Source organism: Propithecus coquereli, unplaced genomic scaffold, assembly GCF_000956105.1.
Source record: "Propithecus coquereli isolate 6110/MARCELLA unplaced genomic scaffold, Pcoq_1.0 Scaffold344, whole genome shotgun sequence".
In the NCBI taxonomy this organism is placed as follows: domain Eukaryota; kingdom Metazoa; phylum Chordata; class Mammalia; order Primates; family Indriidae; genus Propithecus; species Propithecus coquereli.
This window is the reverse complement of record NW_012149108.1, coordinates 692594-700904: the sequence shown is the minus strand read 5'-3', so window position 1 is coordinate 700904 and position 8311 is coordinate 692594.

Below are 8311 nucleotides of genomic sequence, written 5' to 3'. Positions count from 1 at the left end.
GAACTAGGTTGTAGTTATCCACTTTAGCCAGAGCATAAACTTTCCGGTCTGCTGTATTACACAAACGTGTGCACACACACTGGTCACTTATGAGGGAACATATGCCCTTTGAAGGCAGGATTTTTGTCTGTTTTGTTCATTGCTTTTCCGTTATGACCAAAATGTTGTCTGGCACATAACACATTAAAGAATATTGTTTAATGGAAAGAATGAATTTGTGACTCATGGTCTAAGTTTATGGGGGGGAAATGGGACAGAATTTTTCAACTTTGATCTCTTCTAGAAATGGGAAATGTGTTCGCTTTGCCCTTGAGGTACTATATTAATATGTCTTAGCATCATAGTTTTCATATATGACTTACCTCCTCTGTTGGATGGTAAAGTCACTGGGTTCAGGGACCTGCCTTGTAATGTTTTTGCATCCTTAAGAATACCTTGTATGTATTCTAACAGATGCTTAGGTACTCCTTGGGTGATTGGCACAGTTTTAGAATTTCTCATGAAGAAAGAACTTTATGAATAAAGGCAGGGAAATACTAGTGAATATGTTGTGATGGGGACATCGTGAGGTGGCCCATTTGAGTTGCTTCTTCAGCTGTTTCTCGACACCCCCACCCCCAAGTGTATTCTGTTCACCATTATGACTGTAGAAGGTTTTGGCAATCCTTATTCCTGCTTTTCAATAGCCGGATAAATTAACCCCTTTCCTCACTTCGTGCATACTCTATTTTAGTGCTCATCACATTATGTTAAAGATCTTAGTTCCTACACTAGACTGTGATTTCCATATCAATAAGAATTCCGTATGGTTTGTTTCTGTATATCTAACAGCTAATGTAATATTTTTGGGCCAACTCTGTAAGAGCACTGTTTTAGGGACTCAGTGAATGTTTGGATTTAATGAGTTTGTGTTAGGAGTTGTATTAAAGCTTATGCCACCTTGTAGTTTATAAAACATTTGTATATTCATTGACTCATTTGATCTTAAAATCAACTTAGAGCTGCACATGAGAAAATTAAAACCCAGAGAAACTGTAACTGGTCCAGAGTTACATGGCAGTTAATGGCTGAACATCCAGGCTGAACTCTGCCATTTAGCGGCTGAATATTGACTAAATTCTGAAGCCTACATAGGGAGGGATAGAGTTCTGGAGGATTTGTCATTCTTGGCTGAGGAATTTGGTCCTGTGTATTGAAATGAGAAGAGGAAATGTTTCTTCATGAGTTATTTTCGGCTGAGGGCTTTTTGCAATCCAGGGCTCCATCCCCTCAATCTCAACAATAGCATTCGATAGGGGAGTGAGGAAGATGATGAATAGTTATTAGTTTGCTTGCCTCACCTAGATTTCATTCCTACCTCCCAGAATTTTCCCTGTTTCCACCCAGCTCTGCAGTAACAGTCAATCCAGATCAGTGGCTGTACTTCACTTTTTGGATCAAGAAATACCCCTCCCTTTTCTGTCTTCCTTCTTTGCTTTTTGGATAGGAGCCCTTTAATTGCTGTTGACTGAAGAGCTGGAGGCCAGCCCCTGCATACCGGGAATGCCAGTGGCTTTGTTAGTTGAGGAGGGCACTGCATTAGCACTGCCCTCTAAATCCCAGAGCAGGTGGAGGAAATCTAATTAGCATTTAGTAAGCCAAGGTCCCTTGGGGAATTTCTGATAAAGAAAAGGTCAGTGCAAAAGGAGAGGGAACTGAGGATGGAGACTTTGTTTTCCCAGTGGGAACTTTCTGAAATGGACTGAGAATCAGATAAACTGAATTCTAGTCCCTGCCCTAGCAGTGGCTTTTTAACCTCAAGCAAGTCCCTCTACTTATCTGAGGTTTCATTTTTCTTGTCTGTGTCTAGTCCTTTGCTTAACCCCCTTTTCTAAACAAATACTTGTTCCATAAAAGCAAAAGGGACCCCAGATCATCAAGTTGCTGTCACCTGGGAAGCTTTTCCCAATATTCACATGTCCAAATCTCACTCTGTATCTACTGAAAATTCAGTAGATATGTAGTAAATATGTATAGTTTGGGAAAATGTTTCCCAGGGAAATTTGATAAAATCCTTGGTTTATGCTTTGCGAAGAACTCAACCACATATAGCAAACTCGAGGCCTAGCACAGTGTTTGCTCCCCATGCAGTAGTTGCTCAGTAATATGTTTGGACAGGGCTTTTCCTGGGCTGAGTGAGAAGCTAGAGGTGAAATAACCATCCCAAACAATAACCAGTTAACAAAATGGAGGTTGAGAGTTCTTAGTGAGTGGTGAAGTCAATGGTAATGAGTTGCTGTCAGCATTTTAAAAATGAAATAGAATAAAAAGTAGCATGTGTTATATCCAGTAAGGGTATTTCTTGAAACTTTTGACTTCATTGTTTCTAAGGATACAGTGCTGTAGTTTAAAAAGCATTTCTTGTTGGATTGTGGTCAGAAGCCATCGATCTAGACAGAGATCTGTATTGGAGTAAAGATGGTTCTAGGGTGAAGGAGTTTTGAGAAGCAATGTGGTAAAGACACTACGGAATGTAGGTTGTAGTCTTTACCTAAGCTGGGGTTTTTTTCTTTGGTTTTTTTGTTTGTTTTGTTTTTTGAGACAAGATCTTGCTCTGTTGCCCAGGCTAGAGTACACAGTGGTGTCATCATAGCTCACTGCAACCTCAAATTCCTAGGCTCAAGCAGTCCTCCCATGTACAGGCACGTGCCACCATGCCTGGCTAATTTTTATCATTGTTAGATGGGGTCTCGCTGTGCTGCTCAGGCTGTTCTCAAACTCGTGGCCTCAAGTGATCCTCCTGCCTTGGCCTCCCAAAGTGCTGAGATTATAGGAGTGAGCCACCGTGTCTGGCTTACCAAAACTGTTTATTTTGAGCAAATCACATTTTCTCCTGAACCTCATATTCTTTTTCTTTCTCATTGCCCTGACTAGCATCTACCTGACTTCACCCCCACATCTGCTTGGCAAGACTTAGATGACCCTTTTCTAACACCTACCTGATCCTGGCATACAGTGGGTGCTTATAAATATATGTTAAATCATTAAGAACCTTTTCCTTAAATCTGTAGGTACTTTCTCTAGGCTTTTATACCTGCCACCCCATTCGAACCTCTGTAGCTTTTTAAAAAAAATATACATTTCTATTTCCCTTCTAGGTTGTGGGCCCTAGAAAATACATACTTTTATTCATCTGTGTATTCTCAGTACTTAACACAGTGCCTGGTGTATAATAGGTGCTTCATAAATGTTGGAGTGAATAAATATTTTGAATGGATTGTGTCATAGATGATTCATTAAAACATTTATTGAGCACTTACTGTAGACCAGGCATTGTAGTAGGTACAGGGATAGATACAAACATGTGTAAGACAGCAATATCTTGCCCTGAGGAGTTTAGAGATTAAGAAATTGAAGTGTAAGCACACAGAGTTGCTGACAAAGCCATTGGTGTTTATGTCTAGCTGTGTGGTTGCTTATGCAGCTAATGTGTAACTTCCCATTTCTGTGTTTGAATATTGGTCACCAGAACCATGCAGGAAGTATGTCTCTCCATCCTGATTAATTTTCTCAGGAATTAAGTAAGAAATCTTATTTCTGATATGGTGATTTAGTTCCAAGGAAGGTTAATGTGAGAATGTAAAAAGAACCTCACCCTTTTAATATCAATTATAAGAGGTGGTTAAAAAAAAATCTCCCATTATAATAATGGAGTTGTCAATTTATACTTGGCAATGATAGCAATTCTTGCTTTATATATTTTAAGGCCGTATTATTAAGTGCACATACTTTCAAAATTATGTCTTCCTGGACCTTTGAACCTCCTATCTTTGTAAAGTGACCCTCTTTACCTTTTTCTCTTAGTGTCATTTTTGTTTGTTAGTCGTATAGTATAGTAGCATTCTTTTGAATAGTACATATATGCTATGTAATTTTTTCCATCCTTTGACTTTCAACCTACCTACGCCCTTATATTTTAGATTTATCTTTTAAAACCAGTATGTAGCTAGATTGTGCTTTTATTTAGTCTAACAGTCTTTGTCTTTTAACTTAGAAGTTTAGTTAATTTTCATTTATTGTGGTTAATACAGTGAGACAATCTTTGTCCTTTAACTGGTAAGCTTAATCGATTTACATTTATCGTGGTTATGGCCATATTTAGAGTCATTGCAACCATCTGGTGTTGTACCTTTTGTTGCCCTGAATTATCTTTTTTTTTTTTATCTTAAGCTTTCATATTGAGTATTTTCTTTTTCTAATTTTCTTTTTACCTCTTTGGAGTTTATCTGCTTTGTCAGAAGTTATTCTAGATATTTTATTATGCATACTTATTAAAATGTTTAAATTTAGTAGATAATACATGCACATAGCTTAAACATTCAGCATTTTTGAAGTATACTATGAGGAGTCTCCCTTCTATCGCTCTGCCTCCATCTGCTCAGTTCTAATAACCCTATATATCTGTCTCTATGATATATGTTGTTAGCCCGTATATTCTAATACATATTATAAATATAGATACAAATATATATTCTGTTTAACTCTTCCACTTATACAAATGGTAGCATAAAGCACAACTTTCTCTATGTATTTTTTCACTTCATAGTATATCTTGGTACTCTTTCCATATTAATACAGAAAGAGTTTTCTTCCCCGTGCCTTTTCTAAAAACAGCTGAGCGGTATTATATCAATTGGTGGAGCTGTAACTAAATGTCTTTATTGGTGGATATTTACATTGTTTTTAAGCTCACTCTTTTAAATAGATCACCAAATATACATATGTCATTGTGTGCACATGTTAGTTTATCTCTAGGATAAATTTCTCTTATAGAAAGGAATTGCCTAGTTAAAGGATAAATACTCTTACAATATTGATAGATTATGTGTAATTTTGCCACATGGCCCTCCAGAGGGTCTGTATTAATAGCTATTTACACTCCTACCTGCAATGTATGAAAGCACCTATTTTCCCACAGTCTTGCCAATATAGCTATCAAATTTCTAGATTTTTGCCAGTCTGATGAGTGAAAAGTATTATTTCAGTGTATTTCTAATTTGCATTCCTTTTGTAAGTCAACATTGATCATCTTCACATGTTTAATAATCATTCGTAGTTCTTTTTCTGTGAACAATCTGTTCATATCCTTTGCTTATTTTTCTACAGGGTTGATGGTCTTACTGATTTGTAGGATCTCTTTATGTAAGAGATTAGCCCTTTGTAATAGGAATTGCAGATTTTAACAAAATATTTATGATTTCAAACCCAGGTTATGTGTTTCCTTGCATTGCTTGTACGTGTGTGTGTCTGTCTGTCTGTCTTACTATGCAAGATTTGTAGATTTTTGTGTAGTCACTCTAACAATTGTTTTTATGGCTTCTGGACTTCAGATCATAGACTTTACCACTCAGAGGTTATAAAAGAAATGTGCTATGTTTTATTCTATTACTTTTATAGTTTTATTTATATTACATTTAAATCTCTGATCCATTTGGAGTTTATCCTGATCTGTGCTTAGAGGTACAGGTTCAACTTTGTTTCAACTTTATTTGTAACAATGTCATTTAAATTTCAAATCTCAGATACCATCTCAAATCCTTTCCCCATGGATTTGTGTTGCCACTTCTATCATAATCTAAGAGTTTTATGCATTAGTAACCATTTGTGGACTCACCAAATATTAAATTCCATTGGTTGCTCTGTCTATATGGCAATACACTTTGTTTTGATTAATGAGGCTTTATAGTATGTTTTATCATATGGTTACAATAGCTACCCCTTATTGCTATTCTTGTTTATTTTTCTATATGAACCTTACAGTCATCTTCTCTTATTGAAACAAAAAAACTATGATATTTTTACTGAGTTCATGTTAAATTAATTCACTTAGGGAGAATTGAGCTCTTTTATTGTCACATATATTTTAATATGGCTGAAAGTACAGTAATATATTTCCTCTCTGCATTAGTTTCCTGTAGTTGCTGTAACAAATGACCACAAATTTGTTGGCTTAAGAAAACAGAAATTTACTCTCTCACAGTTCTGGAGGCCAGAAGTCCAAAATCAAGGCTGTGGTTCCTTCTGAAGGATCTAGGGGAGAATCTTTTGCCTCTTCCAGCTTCTGGTGGCTCTAGATGTTCCTTGGTTCATGGCTGCATGGCTCCAGTCTCTGCCCATGGTCACATTGTATCCTCCTCCTCTGTCTTCTCTGTGTGTCTGTGTCTGTTCTCTCTCTAGCTCTGTCTTGTAAAAATACATGTCATGCATTTTAGAGCCTACCTGGATTATCCAAGATAAGTGCCTCCTCTCAAGATCCTTAATTTAATCACACATTCTGCCATATAATGTAATGTTCACAGGTTCCAGGGATTGGGATGTAGACATATCTTTTGGGGAGCCACCATTCGAGTCACTACACCCTCCTTCTGAATCATGTGAGAATGTTCAAATACTTACACGCTGATCACTCCTCCTAATTTATGTTGTCCAGTATTTTACTTCTATCTTGTTTCTTTATAACCATATAAATTAAGTAATATTCTTGTTATACATAGGCAGCATTCAGATTTCCCGCATATTTACCAATATCTATGCTCATCTTTGTTTTCTTTTATGTCAGACCTTCTATCTGGTATTATTTTTCTTCCTCCTGAAATATGTCCTTTAGAATTGCCTTTAGTGGACCAGGCCCGGTGGCTCACGCCTGTAATTCTAGCACTCTGGGAGGCCGAGGCGGGTGGATTGTTTGAGCTCAGGAGTTCAAAACCACCTGAGCAAGAGCGAGACCCCGTCTCTACTAAAATTAGAAAGAAATTAATTGGACAACTAAAAATATATAGAAAAAATTAGCCGGGCATGGTGGCGCATGCCTGTAGTCCCAGCTACTCGGGAGGCTGAGGCAGTAGGATCGCTTGAGCCCAGGAGTTTGAGGTTGCTGTGAGCTAGGATGACGCCACGGCACTCTAGCCCAGGCAACGCAGTGAGACTCTGTCTCAGAAAAAAAAAAAGAAAAAGAATTGCCTTTAGTGAAGGTCTGTCTGTAGCAATCTGTCTGTTTTTTGTATGAAAATATCTTTGTTTTGCTTTTATAGTTTAGCTTCATTGGCTATAGACTTCTTCGTTGAAAGTTTTTTTTTCTTTGCACATTGAAAATATTATTCTATGATCCTCTAGATTTTACTGTTGCTATTGAAGAGTCAGCTGATAGTCTAATTACCATTGTTTTGTAGGTAATCTCTTGTTTCTCTTTTTTGTCTTTGGTTTTCTTTCTTTACAATATTTGGTTTCATTTCTATTTATCCTGCTTGACATTTGTTGAGATTCCTGGATCTGAGATCTGATATTCTTTCAATTATTCTGAAAAATCCTCAGCCAAAAGCATGGAATGATACCTTTCTCCATCCTCTCTTACTTAATTCTTGAACTTTAGTTATAAGATTAGATATATTAGACCCTTTCACTCTATTATCCATGTCTCTTAAACTTTCATATTTTTTATATCTTTATTTCTTGGTCACATTCTATGGAATTTCTTTGGAGTGTTCTTCCACTTGACTATTTCTTTAGCTGTATCTAATCTGCTGTTTAACCTGACCATTGGCTTTTTCATTTCAATTATGGTTTTCATTTCTGGAAGTTCTATTTGGTTTGTTTTCAAATACACTTGGTCCTTTTTTTATACTGTCTTGTTCTTTGCTAATTTTTTCAAGCCCCTCTTTTAAATCTTAAGACGTAATAATCATAACATTTTATATTCTGTCTCAAATTCCAATATCTGAAGTCTTTGAGGATCTGATTCTGCTGTTTTTCCTGGCTGTCTCTCTCATTGTGACATTGTGGCTTAATTCCATGTGGTCTTTTTTTTCTTTGGCTGTCATTTCAGTGCTGCAGATTTGTTGCCCACACCCCAACTAATCATGACAGTTGTCACCAGTGTTTGTTACATAGCCTCAGGACAAAAGATGGCTTTAGTGCTCTCTTTCCAGGATTTCAGCTCTTATTTACATTTTTTATTGTGATAAAATATATATAACATAACATTTATCATCTTAACCATTTTTAAGTGACCAGTTCAGTGGCACTGAGTACATTTACATTGTTGTACAACCATCACCACCATCAAGCTTCAGAACTTTTCATCTTACAAAACTGAAACTCTGTATCCAGTAAATAATAACTCCCCATTGCCTACCATCCCCCAACCATTGTCTCTGAATTTGACTACTCTAGGTACCTTAGATAAATGGAATCATACAATATTTGTCCTTTTGTGACTGGGTTATTTCACTTAACATAAGTCTTCAAAGTTCATCTATATTGTAAAATGTCAGAA